Genomic DNA, 24,233 nt, shown 5'->3' on the forward strand with positions numbered 1-24,233 from the left:
ATCTTATAATCTTATAGTCTTATAATCTTATAATCTTATAATCTTATAATCTTATAATCTTATAATTTTATACTTTTATAATTTTATAATTTTATAAAATTATAATCTTATAATAATATAATTTTATAATTTTATAATTTTGTAATTTTATAATATTATAATAATTTTATAATTTTATAACTTCATAATTTTATAATTTTATAATTTTATAATTTTATAATTTTATAATTTTATAATTTTATGATTTTATAATTTTATAATTTTATAATTTTATAATTTTATAATTTTATAATTTTATAATTTTATAATTTTATAATTTTATAATTTTATAATTTTATAATTTTATAATTTTATAATTTTATAATTTTATAAAATTATAATCTTATAATCTTATAATTTTATAATTTTATAAAATTATAATCTTATTATCTTATAATGTTATAATTTTATAATTTTATAATCTTATAATGTTATAATTTTATAATTTTATAATTTTATAATTTTATAATTTTATAATTTTATAATTTTACAATTTTATAATTTTATAATTTTAGAATTTTAGAATTTTATAAATTTATAAATTTATAAATTTATAAATTTATAATTTTATAATTTATAATTTTATAAATTTATAAATTTATAATTTTATAATTTTATAATTTTATAATTTTATAATTTTGTAATTGTATAATTTTGTAATTGTATAATTTTATAATTTTATAATTGCTACTTTTATAAATTTTATAATTTTATAATTTTATTTTTCTATTTTTCTATTTTTCTATAATTCTATAATTCTATAATTTTTTAATTCTATAATTCAGCATGATCGACCTGCTAGGCCCATTTATCTTTTCAAGTGTTTAAATATCTTAATAAATGTATATGCTTAATATGTTATGTGTTGTAATTTTATTTTTCTATTGTTCGACAATTCTGTAATTCTATAATTCTATAATTCTGTAATTCTATAATTCTATAATTCTATAATTTTTTGATTCTATAATCTATAATTCTATAGTTCTATAATTCTATAATTCAGCATGATCGATCAGCTAGGCCCATTTATCTTTTCAAGTTTTCAAATATCTAAATAAATGTATATGCTTAATATCTTATGTGTTGTAATTTGTACGTTTCTAGGGTTGTATTTGTGGATAAAGCTTTTATCCATTGTTTTCACATTTTCCTTGCAATTTTTGTTTGGTCCAAGAAGCATCCAATAAGGCCAACTTATTCTCCATCTGCTGCATCACAAGGTGTTGTTGATCAAAAGAGGCCTCCTGGCGTTGCATAGTCGCCTCGTGCTGTTGTAACATAGCATTGCTTTGTTGCTTCAAGGCTGCAGCCATAGCCTCAATCACCCTAGCCAGGTCTTGCCCATGGCCCTGAGGGGGTGGAAGAGGAGCTATACGAGAGGGTGCCATATCACTGGACACACAGAAAGAACCATTAGAGGACTCGGTTAGACTAGAAACTCAGCTAAAACATGACAAAGAAGGCACGACAAAAGCTAATCAAGCACATAACCCACAAATTAAGGAACGAAGGCTCTGATACCATAAAAATATGACATCCCATTTATAATAGAATAATTCTACTAAATTAAAACATCACATAATCATAGTAATAAACAAAGCAACCCGAAGAGTATCATACTTAAAGAATTCACTGTTACAGTTATCCATAAACGTGCTTGGAAATAAACTTAGGCAAAGCCACAATGCCTTAAACCAAATATAAGACCAAAGAGATTTAACAGTTTTTCAAAAGAGGTTACTCCTAGTGCAAGAAAGTTCATAAAGGCTCTAGGGCCAAGACATCTCTCCTAAAAGCCACAAGAAATGGGTCCAGCTAAACAGCGCCGCTGCCCCCATCAGATCTACCACCAGGATTAGCCCCATCTGCTCCCACCAATAAGGTGATCATCGCAAAGAGATAGCAAGACAAGAACACAAAGAACGAAAGGGTAAGGTAGTGTGAAAATATCTTTAACAAATTATAAAGCATGTACAAGGCAAGGCAAGTTATTAAGATTTAACTAGAAACACTTAGATCATGTGAGAACAATCAAATGCAGGTTACTACGACTCGATATCTGGATCATACTCTTGATATAGAATTCTAAAGGAAGTATGCACCTGTGTTGGTTTCTAAACTCTGCAGACACAGGGTTAATCCTCTGTTGTCTTGGGCCCAAACTGTCCCAAGACTAGGACCTCCTGCCACTCCCACCACATAAACCATTCTGCTCTATGTGAGCGTGAACGATTATTAGAGTTTAGGATACCCTCCTTTATCTAGACATCTCCTATATCAAGGTATACACTAGGCATATATATATATATATATATATATATATATATATATATATATATATATATATATATATATATATATATATATATATATATCACCAAGAGTCTCCCATGAAACTCCTTTACCAACACATTCCACATGCCTTCTCAATCACCCAATTTTCATGCAATTCCACCAGCAAATATATCATGTTTCTCATTTCATGCTTATCACATGCATACCAATGTTCAATCCAATGAAATCATAGCTTATTACATAACAACACTTTCATTCCAGTCCCATTCAAGCACACATACCAAGCATGGCCACACATTGTGAGCAAAGAAAATAATTAACACAAGCATGGAGTCACATCAACCAACACAACAACCCTTGTCACGGATTCTCGCCCAAGCTAAAGGTCCTCACCCAAGCGAAAGGGTTCCTTTCGCTTAGGCGACCCCTTCTCGCCTAGGCGAGAGCTCAACAGTGGCCACTACAAGGTTCCAACAGGTTCTCGCTTAGGGGACAGCGTCTCGCCTAAGCGAGACTGCGCCTCGCTAACCAGTCGCCTAGGTGACAACACGAGCTGGAATCCATGGGTGAGTCCTTGCTACTCTCGCTTAGGCGAGGTCACTCGCTTGGGCGAGATTAGTAGGTTCTGCACCTGTTAGCACATGCACTACCATTTTCAACCAAGCATACACACAACAAAAATAGACTCATACACCCATCGATATCAGTCAAACTCCAGACACACAAAACAGACCATAAATGAGCAAAAATAACCTAAAAACACAAATTTTCTAGCTTTCCTTACCTTTTTAGATGCTAACACGGAGAGCGGTAACCCAAGCAAGAGCAAAAGAGTGCATGAGCAACCTACACAGCTGAAAACAAACACTCAAGAAGTTGAGAATGGGGTACTAGAGAGAACCTAAGATGAAACCAGAGCTTTTAACTGGAAAAAGAGGAAGGATGAAGTTGAAGTCCAACTTACCTGAAAGTACGAAGCAGAAAAGCTAGCTGAAAAGAAAGGGAACTTATGCCCTAGCAGAGCTCTAACTAGAGTTCAAGGGTGTTTGAGGGAGGAAAACAGTCTTCTGAAAGGAAACAAGTGTAGAGTGAATGAGCTGCAAGGGTATTTGGGTCCCCTACTAGGCTGGCCTTGGGCCTACGAAAAGGTCAGGCCCAAAACTCATAAGCTGAAAGAAATGGGCCTTACAGTCAAACTCTGGTTAAATTATTCAAATTTGGTCAAAGATTGGTCAAAGAAGATTGGTTTAATTGCAAATATTGATATTTTTGGATGTCTTTGCAAAATTGAACTACAAGATTGAAAATGGGTTATTTAGAAAATTAATACAAATATTATTTTAGTTAAAAGTGAGAACGCCAACAAATTAATTGAGACTTTACATTGATTAATTTGCAAATCTACAACAATAATTAATTGAGCAATAATCTTTAGATAACCGATGATGAATCTATTTTGAAAAAGCAATGGAATCAATCTATTTTCTTTACTATTGTTTTTATCTCTTTTTATCTTTTCTATTTCTTTCTTGTTTATCTTAATCCTCTTATATTTTTATTATTTTATTTGACTAACTCTTTTTGTATAGTTTTATAAGAACTAACTTGTTAAAAATCAATTCCGTGTTCGTTGACGACTTAGGGTTAACTTTACCCTTTCTATTTTGTTGACTACTTTCTTAACAATACTGAAGTTGTTATAGATAAGTAGTATTAATTTGATCGCGTCAACGACAACGTTATCGGGCCGTCATAGGGATTTCAGAGCAGTTGATGGAATCATGCCCAAGACCTTTAAAGAGATCTCAGATTAGCTTCGGATCATAAAACAAGAACTCTTTTTGTAATTATTGTAATGTTTATGTTGGGGCTTTATCAGACCTTTAGTCGTGTTAGGCTTTTTGGTGTTTTGACCCATAGTATATAAGCCTTTATGAGACATAATTGTATTCAGATTTGAGTTATATGAAAAGTTGAGTTTTCTCTCAAGTCTCGAGGTTCTCCTTAGAACCACCGATCCTTATCTATGAATCTCTGATTAAAAGTGGTGGATCTTCATCAGTTATCTTAGAACCTCCTCCAAGGTTTATGCTTTCCTCCCGTTCAGCAAAACCCTCAAATCGACATCTTTAATTTTCCCCCCATTTCGTTCTAGGGTTCATACCCTTTTCGTTTGAGACCTAAATTCACAAAAAATATGATACGATCCTACATCATCTAGTATCAGAGCCAAATTGGTCTTTCATTTAAGGTTTGTTTTAGTTTGTGCGTCTTTCCTTTCAAATTAAATTGTATTACAAGCGATGCCATTTTTAATCGCATCTAAGGTACTCAGCTTCATTCATGTCAAGTCGTAGTAGGTTGTTTTGTTTCTATTCCAATTGCAGTTGGCCTTGTTCAGATTGTCACAAGAAGTGATTCCACATTGACTATTTTCGAATGAGGAGACTCCTACACCAGTACAATCGAAGGCGAGCTTGTTTAGAAGCAGCATGAAATGAAATGAATCTTTATAAACCTTCCAAAGGTTTTCTACAATTAATTTTATTTAGGGCTGGTTATCTTATGCATTTCATTCATGTAACCCATGTGTTTGTAAAATTGACTATATGATGATAACAATGATTCAATTGAATTCGGTGAAACTTTTATTTCTAGTGAATTCAATAGTTATTGATTACCTTTGAATATAGCCTGAATTACATGGTAGTAGTGGTTGTTGGCTAGTTTCATTAGAGATATGACTGGCCATCCAGAATTGTTGCTGCATTTGTTGGTCTGGAGGTTTAGTTGTCTTAGCATAAGCATGCTTGGTGCAAAGATTTGATAAAACAAAGTGCATGAAGATCAAATGTGGTTGATGAAGATTGATGAAGATCTGCTTGAAGATCATGTTTCTATAGTGTTAAGAGGATGGTTCTCAACCAACTTCAAGACTTGAACATATCACAAAATGCTCACCATGCATACTACACTACACGTTTTCAAGATCTGGATGATCATCTACACAACGTTCATGACCTCCTCTCCAATGTCCACAACAGAGACAACGCCAAGGATGAGTGAAGGGGATGGCTCATAGGTCATGCATTGCATGTTGGTGTTGCATTTGTGTGTTTTTATGTCTGCTTCCAGTATTTTAATCAGTATTTTTTCGATTTTAATCACTATTTTTTCGATTTCAATCGACATATTATATCAATCTCAGTTTTATATTGTCATTTTTGTTTCTGTTTGGTTTTTTATGTGTTTGTATCCATTATTAGATGTTTTTATAGTCTCTATGTTTGGTGCATTAATGAAAATTTTACTCTTTATCAAATGATATTTGCATTATTTTTAATTTGATGAATCTAAAGGGGGAGAAAATGAGTAAAATTGAGTTGAATGAGTAAAAATTGATAAACCTAGAATTAATCACTTGCTGGAACTATGTAATATAGCTAACTGATCTACAAAGCTAAAATTAAATCACATTATCAATGATAGGGGGAGCATATGCATATGTAATATGTATGTATGCTTGTGTGCTTTTGCTTGGATGTGTATTTGTATATTGGTATCTTGTGTGGAAAAGCTTTTTCAGGTTTTTCTATGGATCTTAGCTCATCAATTCAACTCGAGGGTGTTGGCTTCATCAAATAAGGGGAAGATTGTTAGTACAAGAAAGCTTGGTGCAAAGATTTGATAAAGATTAATGAAGATCCACTTGAAGATCATGTTTCTATAGTGTTAAATCTGGAAATAATGTTTTGAATATGATGTTCACATGTTGTACCATATTCGTAGGCTATATGACATAGGTTAGATGTCTTGTTAGTCTTGGTATGTCATTTTTAATCTATTAAGATGGGTTTTAATAGGTTAAAAGACTTGTTGCATATAGTTTAAGGTATGAATGTATTCAATAAGTTGAATTGTTTTTCAATCGACTGATTTCACTTAAGTCAACAGATTGTATGAAAAATTCAACCGATTGATTTCACTTAAGACCAAACTACATAAGTTGTATTTTAGAGAGCAAAGATACGATTTTGAGTTTTTGAGCGCGAAAACCTGTCATTCATCACTGGAAAACTTTCTCTCTCTAAATCATATAGTTGTAAGTGGAAGATTGAAGATCTTGGTTGATATTGGAGGAATTTTGGCTTGGTAGAAGCTTGAAGAACTCGAGTTTAGTTGGCTAGTGAGAGCCACCATCATGTTTTGTAGTTCTTATGCCTCTATTGTTCAAAAGTGTAATCTTGGTTTGTGATTTATAAAACTTTTGATAATAGTGGAAACTAGGCTCATGTTTAATGTAGCTCTATGATTGAATGAACTAGTATGAAAACAATTGTCCAATTCGTTTTCTTCATCTCACTCATTTTAAAATCATAAGAAAATCAAACAAATAAATTTTTGTTGTGTTGCCATGCGTTTCTATGTAATCTGATAGCATAATCTTGTTAGAAATATTGTTTGGAACTAATCTTGTGTGTGAAAGTATGCTATTTGAGTGAAATTTGTGAAATCTGCATAATTTTCCAGTATTTTAGCCGATTGTTTTGAAATTTTAATCAGCTTATTCATAAGTGTATGAACAGATTAAGTTGTTGTTTTTATTTTTATTGTCCTACAACTTTTACATTCAAATTTTGTGGTCTATTTGATTCAATCAAAAGGGTTTTTAAACTTTCAAAAAACTTTATATAGCCAATTCAACCCCTTTTTGGCTTAAACCACTGTTTCATTACTAACAAGTTGCATAACACATGTTTGTGCAAATGTCTCCGTGGAAAAATATTGCAAAAGTTTGTAGTTTGGACTTCTAATTCTATCTCAGCTACCACATGAAGCGAGTTCGGCAGGTTGGCACGAAATTTGTGACCAAAGCCATGTTATGTGAACATTAGTGCAACAAACTCATTCACGTGGCGATTGGTTGCAACAACTCTTTCAAGCTAAGCAGTGGAGTTTAGGTGCTGCGGTGAGTGAATTCAAGAGGTTGGTCCACTCGAGTGGCTAGTGGTGTGCAAGATAAACATTGAAACTTGAGGTGGCTGCTTGGTTGGTGCGGTGCGGTGTTGGAAAATTTGATTCATCTGGGAAGCAAATGAGTTTATAGCACATACAAGCATGATATGTCTTGGTGATTGGTCCCTTCATCCAAGCCAATTGTTTGTAAAACTTCAAGCTAGTGGTTGTTTGAAGCGGTGGAGGCAAGAATTTTTGGTGCATTCTTTGACAAAAGTTGGTTCTTTTCAAGTCACAGCCTCCAAAATTTGGTTCAAGCGGTGTAGTGCAGCAGCGAGTTCATCAAAGTGCCTGAATTGGTGGCTGCTAGCTTTTCTATTGGGTGGTGTGACTGCCGAATTAGAAGCGGTGCAACAACAGGCTGATTCTTTTCTTTTAACAGAAAAGAGGTCCATTTTAGGTCTCATTCAGTGTGGGCAGTGGCAGCAACCAACCTCACCTTTGCAACAACTGAAACACTTTCAGGCCTTTGTTTCTTTCGGTGCAGTGGATGTTGTTGAATATGTAAGGCAGTACAATGGCATCAAGCTTTTAAGTTCGTCCAGCAGAGACTTGTTTGACACCAATCGAAGTTGGTCTATCCCTTGTGTTGTCGGGACTGGTCCAAAGTAAAAGGAAGCAAACAGTGCAATTTGGCAAGATTTTTTCAGTAGAAACACGTTAAGCAACAGCTGAGCTAGAGTTAATCAACAATGGTGATTATGATTGGCACGTTGTTTGGTATCTTGGTGTAGTGAAATTGGTTTGAGCAGCTGCCCTTTGTCGTTATTGGTACCTTAGTGCAACAAGAAAGTTATCCAAAGCTAATTTATCGAAAGTTGGGACATCAGTGTGAAATTGGACTTGGGAGTGACTATTTATAGTGTGGATGTTTGATGCGGTGATGAGATGCAAGTGGCAGCAACAGGGAGCAGCTTATGCAGCTGAAATAGTGGCAACAACACCTTTATTACTTAATTGGTGCACTAGAATTAAGCCAACAGGTTTCTTCACGCAATAGCTGGTGTAGTGAAATTTTTGTGGCAGTAACCAAAGTCCTCTTGCACTAACATAGAGGTGCCAAGCAGACTGCTGCAGAAAGATGTTGCTTGGAGTGAGATTGCGTCATTTGGATACACTAAATTGTTCGCTGGAGTTGATTCCAAAGTTAGCACCCATTTTCTAGATTTTTGGTGGATATAATTTATTGTTGGCTTGGCAAACTACTGCAGCAATTTTTTTTCTTTTTCCTTGCGGTGCAGTGCAAAAGTATTTTAATGCAACACACTTGAATTGGCTAGTGCTTTGCGGGTTTAATGTGCATGAGGTGAACATGGGTTTTTTGTTTTTGTCAATTGCAGTAGGCCAGCTTTGAATCTTGGACACGGGGAAGCAGTTGAGTTGTTCAAGTGGAACGTTTTGGAGCTAAAGTAACACATTGCAGAAGCACCAAGTTAATCTGTGGAAATTCAACATCACCGCAACCATTCAATGCAGTAAAATTGAGTTATTTTAGGTGTTGAATTGTGGTGTTTTAAACACCTCTTCTGGTTCAATTTTGGATGCACTTTCTGCATATTTTCCTTTGTCTAATTCTTACCATTCAGAGTCTTTCATTGTTCATTCTTGCTTTGCCGGAGTCTTCTGTATATCATATTCTTTGAGTTTGATTTTTCCTTGGATTCTTGGTCGTGAGACAATGTATGTTGAGCTGAATTGTTGGAAATATTACTTGTGGAAGTTTGAATTGATCATCATAGTTTAGTTTGAGTACGTTGTTTCACAATCCTAGTACTAATGCCAAATACACTGTTTATATTACTCATGTCTTTTAAAGTGCTTTTCTTGCTGTCATAGTCTATGTTTGTCACATATTTACTTTTTTGTTTAGCCATTTCTTGATTTTTATTGTTGTTTTAGTTTGTCTTCATATTTCCTTGGTTTTGTCTTGGAGTTTTCTTTTCCTTGACCTCCTGAGTTGAGTTTAGATTTGTTCCATCTTTCACCCAAATTTGATAGAGGTCGTACCCCACCAAATTAAAACACTTAAAATGCAGTATATGAAAGTGAACCAAGTCGTCTCCCAACGACTAATATTTTCATTCAAAGCTTCAATTTCCAAATCAACACAACAATAACACAGGGGGTGGGGTTTGGCAGATAGATTCAGAACAAACTTCAATTCGCATATAAATTTAATAGTTATATGAACACGCAATGATTCCTTGATTCAATTGAAAGTCCACCAATCACAGATTACCAAATTAATTGTTCTATTCGAATTTGCTCTCATGAATCCTAAGTAATCAACTAAGCAAAAATTACCATGGATTCATTGTCATTAAGCGCAACAAATTTCAGACAGTTAACACCCACAGATTTAAGCAAGTTGTGTCAAAACTCAAACATTACGTATGAATACGAGCCATTAATGTGCACACACGAATTTGAGATTAAGCATGCATCAAATACGTGTTTATCATTTAAACACAACCTGAAACAGAGGCAATTTCGAACGGAACCCAAAAAAACGACCAACAATCTCATAGTTTAATCTCAATTTTGTCAAGGAATCAATGCAATAGGGTTAGCTAGACATCAAAATGGAAGAATCAAGCACTTCAAATCTGAACTAGTACATAAAAAATCAAAAACCCTAACTTATGAATTCTGAAAACGCAATTTAAAAGCAAAAAGAGCGATTTCAAAGCTTCAATGGAATGCAAAACGGTGCTATCATATATATAGATGCGAAAACCCCATTATTGGGTGCTGTTCCAAGTCTATAAAACCCACAAAACGAACTGCCCAAGCAAGAAAACGAATTCAAAATGTAAAACCCTCAATGAGTGCTATCAAATGTGCATAAAAACGGTAAAAATGAGGCAAAAACGGGAAATACCGCAAGGGGCATCTCCATGGAAGCTTGGAGAGCGAAAATGGAGTTTGGAGAAAGGTAGAAGATGAAGTGTGCGACTCTAGCATGGAAGGAGACCTAATTCTCGTGGTCACATCCACTATGCCACTCATATTTACAAAATTACCACTCTACCACTCAAAATTACAAAAATGCCACTCTTGGGCCTCTAATGTTGACCCATTCACTCTGTTGACGTGGAAATGACATGGAAATTATGTGGCGACTCTCTTCAACTGAATATTGATGTTCAAGCTCCAAAATTGCTTCACCCAAATACCTAAAAATAATTAAAAACAAAAATTAGGCCAAATAATGTGAAATTAGTCCAAATTTGGAACAGTGGCCCAATAAAGCCCAACAGATGAAAAACACTCTAAAGATGACCAATTAAGCACTGAACAACTGTCTAATGGGTACACAAAGGCTAGTGGAATGGAAGAAAATAGCGAGGGCATCACAAACATAACCAGAGAGACAAAAAGACACAAGACAAATAGACTCGACACAGACAAATGGAAACACATTCAACACAGAAGGATTCAAAGCTGCAAGGTATCCATGAACATCATCCAAGAAATTGAAAACATGTCAAGTACTCAGTTCAGTTCAGCTCAAAGAGAGAATTGAAAGCAACATAACCTCACGAAATATGCACTATATCACTCAAATCTCTAAGCTACTGTTCACTCTCAAAGCACCCCTGAAAAACAAACATCAACAGACTTGGCAAGCCTCTAGCACCAACAACCAAACCAAAAACACATGCGGGTCAAGATCAGAAGGACTTTTCAAGGTTGTAATGGGGCTGAGGACAAGGTGTGGAACATATGGATAAGTAGCTTATTCACAAAAGAAATAGAGGAGCAATGAGGAATAAGTCTCAATCAAGCATGAAAGTAATCCCACACACCAACACTTCCAAATATGGTTCTCACACAATGCTCAAATCCAAACTCCTTTTATTTCTTTTCTTTCTTTTCTTTTCCTTTCTTTTCTTTTTCTTTTCTCTCTTTTTCTTTTTGTTTTTCTATACAAAGAACATGTAGAGAAACAACAATTTTGAAATCCCACCTGGGTATACAAATGAGCAATCCCAAGAACCAATAACAAGTGCGCGCACAACCACACTTGTTGTGCGCGACCACACTTAATTGAGCACCCATTCCCAAAACAATTCCAAAGCTCCAAAATTTCCTAAGGTAGGAATAATCATGGTTTTTCAGGCTAAGGGCTTGTAATGAGCTGTAGAACAATGAGAGGGTATGTAGGCTAAAAAAGGGTTATCAATGGAAACAGTTCAAGGTAGGCTCATTTGGTTGTAGGCTCACAGAACAAAATTGCCTAAATCATATCCTAACATGCATGTGAATCAGAAAAGCATTCAGAAAGAGTCAAGCCAAGGCCACTGTGCAAGCATTCAAGAGGCATATATCACACAATCAAAGAACAGAGAATGACTCAAATTCTCACACAGGGTAAAATAATTCCAAAAGCAACTTGACATGCAAAGAGAAAGCAAGGATATTTGTCCACAGAGTAACCAACAACTCATTCTCTAAGAGTGAAGTGAGTGTCCCAAACAGAAAACAAAAACATAACACTAACTAACACAAATTAACAAAAAAGAAACAAACAAAAGGAAACAACAACAGACAGACAGACCTGGACAAGTGCAATAAAAGTAAAGAAGGGGAAAGAAAACTCCCTGAATCATGGTGAAACAATAGTGGGGTCAAGTAGGGAAGTCTCCTCCACAACAATATCCACCAAGGTAGGATTGCTGAGGAATGGCTTCAGACGATGCCCATTCACTTTGAAGCTCTTATCGGTAGACTGGCTTTTGATTTCAACTGCACCATAAGGATAAACATTAGTGACAAAAAAAGGACCAATGCACTTTGATCGCAACTTACCCCCCATGAGTCCAAGTCTGGAGTTATACAGTAAAACTTGTTGACCAACAACAAATTCCTTTCTAGCTATGGAGCTATCATGGAATCTCTTGGTCTTCTCCTTGTAGAACATAGAGTTCTGATATGCCTTCAGACGGATCTTGTCTAACTCGTTCAACTGCAGCTTCCTTTCCTCTCCAGCTTGATCAAGAGAGAAGTTGCATGACTTGACAACCCAATAGGCTCGGTGCTCTATCTCCACTAGAAGGTGGCATGGCTTACCAAAGACAACCCGATAAGGAGACATCCCTATAGGTGCCTTGTAAACAGTCCTGTGAGCCCATAAAGCGTCCTCAAGTCTATTGCTCTAATCCTTCCTGTTGGGCTGCACAATCTTCTCCAAGATCCTCTTGATTTCTCTGTTTGAGATCTCGGCTTGCCCATTAGTTTTGGGGTGATATGGTGTAGAAAGTTTGTGCACAACCCCGTACTTTTGAAGCAAAACCCCCATGGATTTGTTGCAAAAATGGGTGCCCTGGTCACTAAAAATAGCTCGAGGGACTCCAAACCTGCAAAATATGTGAGACCTAACAAAGTCCACAACAACTCGAGCATCATTAGTTCTAGTGGCTTTGGCTTCCACGCATTTTGAAACATAATTAACAGCAAGCAAGATGTAAGTTAAACCAAAAGAGACAGGGAAAGGGCCCACGAAATCTATACCCCAGACATCAAACACCTCACAAAATAGCATTGGTTGTTGAGGCATCTGTTGTCTCCAAGAAATGGCTCCTGCTCGTTGGCATTCCTCACACGTGCTACAAATCCTCCACACATCTTTGAAGATGGTGGGCCAATAAAATCCGCAATCTAGCACCTTGCGAGCTATCCTCTGTGTGCCAAGGTGACCACCAGGTGCAGATGAATGACAAAATTTGAGGACCGAGTCAATCTCATGGTCCTGAATGCATCTTCTGGTAACCTGATCACTGCACATTTTCCATAGATAGGGGTCATCCCAAATGTAATACCTAGCATCGCTCTTGAGTTTATCACATTGAGCTCTAGATGCGAGGGGAGGAAAAACAGAAGCAACAAGATAATTCATGATGTTAGCAAACCAAGGTGAGGAAGAAGTAGAGAGTGTCAACAAACTTTCATCGGGAAAGTCATCCCGGATTGGTGAAGCATCATTAGTAGACCTCTCAATCCTGCTTAGGTAGTCTGCAACCAGGTTTTGTGCTCCGCTCCTATCACAAATTTCCAAATCGAATTCTTAGAGCCAGAGCATCCATCTTATAAGCCGAGGCTTTGATTCTGCCTACTTCAACAGGTACTTAAGAGCTGCATGGTAAGTAAACACAACAACAGGAGAACCAAGCAGATAAGATCGAAACTTTTCAAGTGCAAAAACTACTGCAAGCAGCTCCTTTTCTGTTGTGGTGTAGTTTGCTTGGGCAACATCTAATGTCCTGGAGGCGTAATAGATTACCCTTGGCTGCTTGCCAATTCTTTGAGCTAGAACAGCCCCCAATGCATAATTGGATGCATCACACATAAGCTCAAATGGGGTTGTCTAGTCGGGCGCCTGAATGATTGGAGTTGTGGTCAGTACCTTCTTGAGGCAATCAAAAGCCTCTTTGCATCTTTCATCAAAGATGAAGTCAACATCCTTTTGCAGTAGGTTGGACAATGGGAAGGCCTTTTTGCTAAAATCCTGAATGAAGCGCTTGTAAAACCCTGCATGGCCAAGAAAAGAACGAACCTCTCGCACAAAAGAGGGGTAAGGCAATTGTGAAATAATTGAGATCTTGGCAGGGTCAACTTCAATGCCCTTGCTCGAAATTATGTGCCCCAATACTATTTGTTCTACCATGAAATGACATTTCTCAAAATTGAGAACAAGGTTAGATTGGATGCACCTATTTAAAACTCTGTCCAAACTATCCAAACATGCATCAAAAGAGGACCCATACATAGTAAAGTCATCCATAAACATCTCTATCCATTTTTCAATAAAATCACTAAAAATGCTAAGCATGCACCGCTGGAATGTGCCAGGGGCATTACATAGGCCAAATGGCATCCTCCTATAGGCAAAAGTGCCAAAGGGGCAGGTGAATGTGGTTTTCTCTTGGTCCTCAAGTGCAATATGAATTTGAAAGTAACCAGAAAACCCATCAAGAAAGCAATAGTGGGACTTACTTGCCAAGCGCTCAAGCATATGATCAATAAAAGGCAGGGGGAAGTGGTCTTTCCTGGTTTCTTGATTTAACCTTTTGTAGTCAATGCAAACTCTCCAACTGTTTTGCACCCTTGTTGGAATCAATTCTTCTTTTTCATTCTTGACTACAGTGAGGCTTGTCTTTTTGGGGACAACATGGATGGGGCTGACCCACTGACTGTCAGAAATGGGGTAGATGATCCCAACTTGTAGAAGCTTGGTCACCTCCTTCTTTACAACATCCGAGATGACAGGGTTGAGTCGCCTCTATGGCTGTCTCACTGGCTTTGCTCCATCTTCCAACAATATCCTGTGCATGCATGTTGATGGGCTAATACCAGGAATGTTAGCCAATGTCCATCCAATTGCCTTCTTGTGCTTTTAAGAACATGCAACAACTTCTACTCTTGTTCAACAGTGAGGGAGGTGGAAATGGTGACAAACAGTTTGTCCTCCTCCTCTAAGTAGACGTACTTGAGGTTGTGTGGCAGGGGTTTCAACTCTGGAGTGCTAGATGCTGGCTGAATATAAGGAACGGGAGGGGAGGGAGAAATGGGTTCCATAGCCTATACCTCAACATAACAATCAAATGTATATGTACTTCCTACAGCATGGTTAGTGTAATCTGATTGTATAATATCAAAATCATATGGTACAACACCCAGTGAGTCAAACTCAGCAGATTCAAATTCAACATCATCCACATCATAATCAGCATCAAAATCAGAATTAAGAACATCAATGCATGCAAATTTAGATAACTCAGACATAGATGAATGTTTTAATGCATGCAAAGAGTGGAAATAAGAAATAAGTCCATCAACAACATCATCAATAATATCCACGTGAAAAAATAGAGTGATCCTCAGAAAGATGTTTCATGGCATCTAGAATGTTAAATCGCACAACAATATCATCAAACTCCATAGACAAAGTACCTCCATGGACATCAATCTGGGTTCGTGCAGTTTTCAAAAATGGTCTGCCTAAAATGATTGGTGCAAAACCATGTGAAAATCCGTCTTCCATATCAAGAATGTAAAAATCAGCAGGGAAAATCAATTCATCAACACGAACTAAAACATCATCAACCAAACCTGCGGGGTGGGCAACACTTCTATTTACCAACTGAATGACCACACCCGTAGGTTGCAGGGGTCCAAGAGAAAGAGATTTAAAAATAGACAGAGACATTACATTTATTGAAGCACCAAGATCAAGCATTGCATTTTCAAATTTATTGTTACCTATGATGCAAGGTACACAAAATGTACCTGGGTCCTTGCATTTTTCAAGAATCTGAGGAACATATTTACCTATCAATGCTGACACATTTCTCCCCATGCTGATCTTTTCGTTTCCCTTTAGCCTCCTCTTGTGCGTGCATAGCTTCTTCAAAAACTTTGCATATCTGGGAATCTATTTAATGGCATCCAATAGAGGTATGTTCACCTCCACCTTCCTAAAAGTTTCTAAGATCTCCTTGTCAACCTCTTCCATCTTTTTGCTTGGAATGACTCTTGGAGGGAAAGGAAGAGGTATGAAAGGTGCAACAGTAGAGGTGGAAGGCGTAGAAGTCACACCAGATGTGGAAGGACCAGTTGCATGAGCATCATGCTTTCTCTGAAGTGTGGCAGGGTCGACTTCCTTTTGAGGTGTAGGCTTAGGAGTGGGAACTTCAATGTTCTTTCCATATCTCAATGTAATGGCACTCACACTTCGTGGATTCTCCACCGTCTGTGATGGCAACGTGTCAGAATTCTGAGCTTGTGCTTGGTTTAATTGAGTGGCCATTTACCCCATTTGATTTGTCAAACTCTGGATTGAGGCCTAGTCTCCTGCTGGAATTGCATATTTTGAAGGGTCATCATCCTGACCAACTCCTCCGATGAAGTAGAAGAATAAGGTGCAGGTCCTGCAGCAGGAGCTGGTGTGGGTACAAGTGGAACCGGAGCAGCCTGTGCAGGTGATGCTCTTTGTTATGGAGGTGGCTGCACATTTTAAAATTGTTGGTTTTGCTGCTGCTGGTTACCTTGGTTTTCCCATCTCAAATTAGGGTGATTTCTCCATCCTGGATTATATCTGTTTGTTAACAAATCATGGTTCTGTTGTTGATGTTGGGGCCTATTGTTGTTGAAAATATTAGTTGCATAGGCCTGAGAGGTATCCACTGGTGTAAAAGAAGAAGCAACAGCCTGTTGTTGCAATGTTGGGCAAGAGTATGTAAAATGATCAACAGATGTACAAAGACCACAAGCTCTTGCAATTGGAGCTCTTTGATTGGAAGCAAGTTGATTGACCAGTGTGGTAAGAGCATCAATCTTACTTTCCAACTTCTTCGTGTACTCGGCTGCCTCTACATCATGAACACCTCTAACAACTATGGCATCACTCCTTGTGCCAAATTGTGGAGAATTTAAAGCCATGTTCTCTATTAGTTGTCTGGCTGCAGCTGGGGTTATGTTACCAAGAGCACCACCACTTGCGGCATCAATCATATTTCGATCCATGTGGTGCAGGCCTTCATAAAAATAATGTAGAAGGAGATGTTCAGAGATCTGATGGTGTGGGCAACTTGAATAGAGATTCTTGAACCTCTCCCAGTACTCATAGAGGGTCTCCCCATATTGCTACTTGATGCCAGAAATTTCCTTCCTTATGGTTGTTGTCCTTGAAGCAAGGAAGAACTTGGCAAGGAACAATCTTTTCAGGTCATCCCAGCTCGTGATGGACTTGGGTGCAAGGTAGTACAACCAGTCTTTCGCATTGCCCTCCAACAAATGAGGGAAAGCCTTCAAGTATACATGGTCCTCCTGGACATCTGCAGGCTTCATGGTGGAACACACGACATCAAACTGCTTCAAGTGTTTGCACGGGTCCTCACCTGCAAGACCATGAAACTTTGGCAACAAGTGTATTAAACCAGTTTTTAACACATTTGGAACTTCCTCCTCAGGGTATTAAATGCATAAACTATCATAAGTGAACTCTGGTGTAGTGAGCTCACTCATGGTTCTCTGATGAGGTGGAGGAGGTTGATCCATGTTATCAGCATGAAAATCAAAATGCTCAGAATAAACAATATGCTCAGAATGCAAAGAATGAGGAGTGTCAGGAGTGTGATGAAAATCAGAAGATTCAGGAAAAGTCATTGAATATTCAGCATGCAAAGATGGAATCCTAAGATGCCTACGTCCTCTGTGGAATGACCTATCAATCTCAGGGTCAAATGGTTGTAATTCACTTGGGTTTCCCCTAGTCATGCACCAAAAAACATTAATTGTAGTGATATTGGCATAACATAGGGTATAACTACAAGTATACTCAAACAAACTCCAAATGACTTGAAAATTGGTAGAATTGTCCTTTGAGTGCTCAAACAGACCCACAAAAAAAATCAGATCAAAACTCAAAGTACAAGTATTAACATGCACTACACTACACAGAAACACACATGAATGGAAACAGGCACTGAACTTAACAAAACATTAACATCACAATGAACATATACCAACTCAACCACACTTGAACTACACATACACCAAAACACTGAACACAAACACACTGAAAATTTTACTTTGAATAAAACGATTGATCCCTGGCAATGGCGCCCAATTTGATAGAAGTCGTACCCCACCAAATTAAAACACTTAAAATGCAGTATATGAAAGTGAACCAAGTCGTCTCCCAACGACCAATATTTTCATTCAATGCTTCAATTTCCAGATCAAAACAACAATAACACAGGGGGGGTTGGAAGATAGATTCAGAACAAACTTCAATTCGCAGATAAATTTAACAGTTATATGAACACCCAATGATTCCTTGATTCAATTGAAAGTCCACCAATCATAGATTACCAAATTAATTGTTCTATTCGAATTTGCTCTCATGAATCCTAAGTAATCAACTAAGCGAAAATTACCATGGATTCATTGTCATTAAGCGCAACAAATTTCAGACAGTTAACACCCACAAATTTAAGCAAGTTGTGACAGAACTCATAAACATTATGCATGAATACGAGCCATTAATGTGCACACACGAATTTGAGATTAAACATGCATCAAATACGTGTTTATCATTTAAACACAACCTGAAACAAAGGCAATTTTGAATGGAACCCCAAAAATTGACCAACAATCTCATGGTTTCATCTCAATTTCGTCAAGGAATCAATGCAATAGGGTTAGCTAGACATCAAAATGGAAGAATCAAGCACTTCAAATCTAAACCAGAACATAAAAAATCAAAAACCCTAACTTATGAATTCTGAAAACGCAATTTAAAAGGAAAAAGAGAGATTTCAAAGCTTCAATGAAATGCAAAACGGTGCTATCATATATATAGATGCGAAAACCCCATGAATGGGTGCTATTCCAAGTTTATAAAACCCACAAAGCGAACTTCCCAAGCAAGAAAACGAATTCAAAATGTAAAACCCTCAATGGGTGTTGTCAAATGTGCATAAAAAGGTAAAAATGAGGCAAAAACATGAAAAACCGCAAGGGGCACCTCCATGGAAGCTTGGAGAGCGAAAATGAAGTTTGAAGAAAGGTAGAAGATGAAGTTTGCGGCTCTAGCATGGAAGGAGACCTAATTCTCGTGGTCACATCCACTATGCCACTCATATTTACAAAATTGCCACTCTGTCACTCAGAATTACAAATATGCCACTCTTGGGCCTCTAATGTTGACCCATTTACTCTGCTGACGTGGAAATGACATGGAAATGATGTGGCGATGATGTGGCGACTCTCGTCAACTGAATATTGATGTTCAAGCTCCAAAATTGCTTCACCCAAATACCTAAAAATAATTAAAAACAAAAATTAGGCCAAATAATGTGAAATTAGTCCAAATTCAGAATAATAGCCCAATAAAGCCCAACAGATGAAAAACACTCTAAAGATGAACAATTAAGCACTGAACAACTGTCTAATGGGTACACAAAGGCTAGTGGAATGGAAGAAAATAATGACTCATCACACTTAGATGTTAAATTCTTGATGGGTTGATTGAAGGTTCTTTGAAGAACTGAAAAGAACTTGAGAACAAGTGAATACACTTTTGAGAGTGAAACACAAGTGGAATGAGAGTAAACACGTGAGGAGTGGTGAGGTCCATGTTACATATTTTATCTCCATTACTTGTGCTAACCACGTACTATATTTTTTGTTAGTTCTTGTTACATATCTCTCACTCCAGGATTTAGCAATTTTGAGCACTCCACAATGTTCCATACACGTTCGACCTTGATGGAGGATGTCAAATTCATTATGTCCAAAATTGTCAAACTGAATATCAAACTTGCAGATCTTAGAAGGGAGCACAAACATGATAAAAGATCATTTGGCAAGAGACAAAACAAGTGCTATTAGGTGCACCAAGTGTGAAGGTTATGGACACAAAGTTTATCAATGTCCTAATTGGGATGCAAGTCCCATGACTAATTAAGAACTCATGGATTACCTTATATACTTGGAAGAGGTGTAGGGGAGTGTTATGCAAAAGCTCAAAGTTCTAAAAAAAGTAAGACAAGAGCAACAAGCATAAAGGGAGCCAGAAAAAGAGAGAAAATGAGGAAAAAACACTAAGGGAAATGTGAGAAAAAATGAGACAAGAGCAAAACTCAAAGAGAGAACAACAAGAGAAAGAGATAAAAGAACAACAAAGAAAAGAGCTTAGATAAAGACAAGAGAAAAAGCTCAAAGAAAGAAACGAGAAAGAGCTAAAGGAGAGAGAAGAAAAGAGCGACAAGAGAAAGAAGAAGAAGAACAAAGAGAGAAATAAGAGAATCTCTCCTCACATCCCTTACATACATGGTTGAGACTAAATCCTTAAAGGGGGATTACAATACTTTGAACTGTTGTTCCCATGCACATCATGATTTTGCATTTTCATTGGGAAAACTTACTAACCCATTTCTTTTTGTCTTGATGCCTAGGGAAGACTTGTACATTAAGGAGCAATGGCATAAGCAATGAGGTGAAGAAGAGATGATAGAAAGAGAAGAAACAAGATTGGAAAAATATGAACCTATTATTGAAACTATGCTTGTTTGTTTGTCATGCAATGGACATATTCCAAGACTCTTTCTCTCTTATGTGGTTCCTATGTTGAAACTCTTTGATGTGTTTTGCAGTTTAGTCTTTGATCCTGTAGGAAAATCTCCAAGCACATTGATAATAAGAGATTGGCCTCTCCCAAGATTCCAATCTCATTTTAGATAGCCTTTTATTTCTATCTTTAGACTATTCTAGTTTTGCATGCTTTCAACACTTATGTTTGTGTATTTGTCTGTACACAGTAAAGCGCTAAAATTCAAGGTTAAATTTTCTCCAACTTGGAGGCAATGATGGAGGCATGGTTATGGCCACCATAGGGATTTTAGAGTAGTTGATGAAATCATGCCCAAGACCTTCAAAGTGATCTCAGATTAACTTTAGATCACAGAATAGGAAATCTATTTATAATTTTTGTAATGTTTATGTTTGGGCTTTATTGGAACTTTAATTGTGTTGGGCTTATTGGTGTTTTGGCCTATTGTATATAAGCCCTTGTGAGACATAATTGTATTCAGATTTGAGTTATATGAAAAATTGAGTTTTCTCCCAAGTCTCGAGGTTCTCCTTAGAAAATTGATCCTTATCTTTGAATCTCCGATTCAAAGTGGCAGATCTTCGTCACTTATCTTGGAACCTCCTCCAAGTGACGTGCGTTCCTCCAGTTTCGCAAAACCCCCAAATCGACATCCTTCATTTTCCCCCATTTCGTTCATACATTTTTCATTCGAGATCCAAATTCACCCAAAATCTGAGACGATCCTACATCACTGTTCAAATATTTTTGGAAAAGTTTATTCAAATTACTTATTCAAAATTGCCGTTGAATCAATGCTTTGCCTGTATATGTTTTTTTATTCTACCATTGCAAATTGCATGTCTTAGCCTCTGATTTTGATTTGATTACTTAGCTTTAAATTTTTATAATCTCGTGTTACGTCTTAGAGTTGGCGTTTAGTTGTTTTTAAATGTTCTTAAATTCCATAGATGTTGTTCTTATTTTTTATGTCCTGTTAATTGTTTAAATCTGTGTTAGCTGATTTGTTCATGTGCTATTTTTGTGTTCTAGATTTGCTCTTAGACCATTAGAAAATTGCTCTACAGTTCATATTACCACAATTCTTGTTTAATCCTGTTGAGTTCCTTTATTCTATGTTCAAATGATGTTATTTTTGTTTTTTGGTTTTGTGTGCACTAGACCGAGCATGTTGGATGAGTTCTCAATATCTTACTTATCCTTGTGGATTCATTGAATTGCATGTTTCGTTTTGTTCAAAGGTTAATGTGGAAACTACATCTGATTTATCTAACCGTGTTACATATTGAATCAAACTCAAGTCTTTGTTAGTTGTTCTGAACATTGACCAAGCCTTAAGAAATTTCGTGTAGTTTATTGGTAATGTCCTTTATGCTATGACGAAGCATCTAATGCTTCTAAGAATAATATTGGTTGTTATTAATTGCTATTTGGCCGTGTCTATTTTCTTTGAACCACCAGTTCTTTTGCTTTAGTTCTTTGTAGTACTGGTTTAGTTTACATCGTTTTCCAAATTTCGCATATGTTTACTTGGCAATGTGCATCTATGCTTGATGGAAGCAATATATTTTGCTGACTTGAAAAATTTGTTCGTAAATTTGATGCAATGTTATGTCTGGCTTACTTTTGCTTTGCATTTTCGTTCCATCAGATTCTTAGTGTTGTTTTGTCTTTGGCCAAATCATTTCTTACGTCAATCTGAATCATTTTACTTGGAGATTGTTGATTGACAAATTCAGTTTTGCATTGACCATAATTATATTTTATGTGTGCTTTTCAAAATTGTTTTTGAGTTGGATCATTTTAATTTGTCATGTGCAATTGCTAGATTGAATTGGACTTGGAAAACTAAAATTGTTGTGAACTATTGTAAAAAGAAAAGAAAATTAGTGAAAAAGAAATATGATGAGAAAATCTAAAAAGAGAAATTAAAAGCATTGTTTGAATCTTTATAGAGTGAAAAGAAAGAGTGAAGTAACATAGTTCAAAACTTAATCTTTGACTATCCATTTTAATTGCAAAAACATGTGCTCTTGATTCAACTTGTTTGTGTCTTTTTGATTGATTTTGGTTTTATTCATATTATTCTAGTCCTATTCTATAAGTTCCTTTTGAGTGCCTTCTTCTTGCCTTGTGTTATTTTTTTTCTTGTCATTCTTGCTTACTCTTTGAGTATGTCATCTATTATATCACTTGATGTAGTCTAGTTCTTAATTTGAGCTTTTCTTGTTTTCAATTTTTTACTCTTAAGTGGAAGAATATTGGCTTTCCCTTGTTCCTGTTTTGATTTGGGAACTCACTATTTTGGCAGCCTTGTAGGTGACTATTCTTCTTGAAGGAGGAGCTGCTATAAGGAAATATATCATGAGGGAAAACACTTGAGAGGAAATTGGGAACACGTGAGGATTATTAGGATTGAATTGGTATGTGATTGCAAACACTAAGAGCAAATTTGGGCTGGACCGAGAGGGATACACCATAATAGAAAAGAGAGATCTAACCCAACATTTCTGTTTTATTCTTTTCATTATCACAGAACCTTTGCATTTTGTAATTTGTGTTTATGTTTTATTCATAAGCTTGGGTGGGAAAATGATTTTGAGCAATCCTAACCTTAGATAAGTTTGTAATAGCTTTAATCGCTTAGTGTGAAATTGAGTTAAGGGGTTCTAAGAGCTACATGCACTTTTCACTTAGCTTTTATTCGACTAGTTTATGTTTTGGAGTTTTATTGTTTTCTATATTCAACTTGTGCCTGTGTGTGACTTTTTGTTCTAAGTCTCCATGATAAATAGGAAACACACATTTTAACTATTAGATGACCTTTCTCTAGTCTTAGGAAACTTTCTTTCATACACTTGAAAATTGGTTTCTCATACGTGAATTGTTTTTGAGATTTTTATTGAGAGACTTTATGAAAATTAACAAAAGATATCTAGCTAGGAAAGGCTTAGTTCCTAAGTATGTCCAAGTGACTCACCTCTTGATGACTTGGGCCCAATTATAGGTCCAATCAAAGGTCTAGTCACTAGAAGCATGCTAAGAAGCATGCTAAGATGGACTTTCAAGAGCCTAACGGGCTTCCTGGGTTTCAAATGTTATTTGTGTAGGCTAAGGAATTTGTTAAGATATGATGGTCTTGTCTTAGTCCATTAGAATAGATTTAAATTAGGCCAATTGTTTAGGCTATGCTTTCCATTAGAATCTATTGGAATAGATTTAAATTGGGCCAATTGTTTAGGCCATGCTTTGAAAATAAATTGTAAAAAATTTCCTACAAGTAGTTTGGAACATTTTTCACCTAGCTTTTGAAATAGGATCTAATCAAGCCCAATTTGAAAAGTCTAAGCTGAGAATGTGTCTAAGCTTAGCCATGAGTTGCACATTTAGCGCATGTGTTAAATGAGGAAAGTGTGACATGCCACATGGCTAAGGAAGGCAAATAAACCTGCCCCCGTGGGTATTGCCCGAACTCATCCACGTTTTGATGGGGAATCCCTGCATTGACTAGGTATGGGGAATCCCTGACTTTTTCAATTGGGGTATGGGAATGTGTATGGAGATGTACATATTCACCCTATCCTTGTTCCCATACCCACTATAATACCCGTCCCCGTTTAAATTATTAAAATATTCACGGTTAATTTTGTAATCTTATATATATATATATATATATATATATTACTACACACTTTATATTTTTAATTTCTTCTAATTGTTTGGTTTCTCATGAAATTCATTTACATCTCACACATATTTTTCATCT

General features: G+C 36.4%; 1 non-coding gene and 1 pseudogene across 1 annotated transcript; one reads left to right on the top strand and one right to left on the bottom strand.

Moving 5' to 3' along the window:
- Positions 1-11,573: 11,573 nt before the first annotated feature.
- On the bottom strand, positions 11,574-16,159 carry LOC146884249 (uncharacterized; annotated as a pseudogene).
- Positions 16,160-16,921: 762 nt separating this feature from the next.
- Positions 16,922-17,028, top strand: LOC114195711 (small nucleolar RNA R71). The gene has a single exon (XR_003606544.1). It is a non-coding gene; the product is annotated as a small nucleolar RNA R71 (small nucleolar RNA).
- Positions 17,029-24,233: the final 7,205 nt, after the last annotated feature.

The sequence above is a fragment of the Vigna unguiculata genome, chromosome 8 (genome assembly GCF_037176805.1).
Source record: "Vigna unguiculata cultivar grain cowpea cultivar isolate G323 ecotype 2 chromosome 8, ASM3717680v1, whole genome shotgun sequence".
Taxonomy (NCBI): Eukaryota; Viridiplantae; Streptophyta; class Magnoliopsida; order Fabales; family Fabaceae; genus Vigna; species Vigna unguiculata.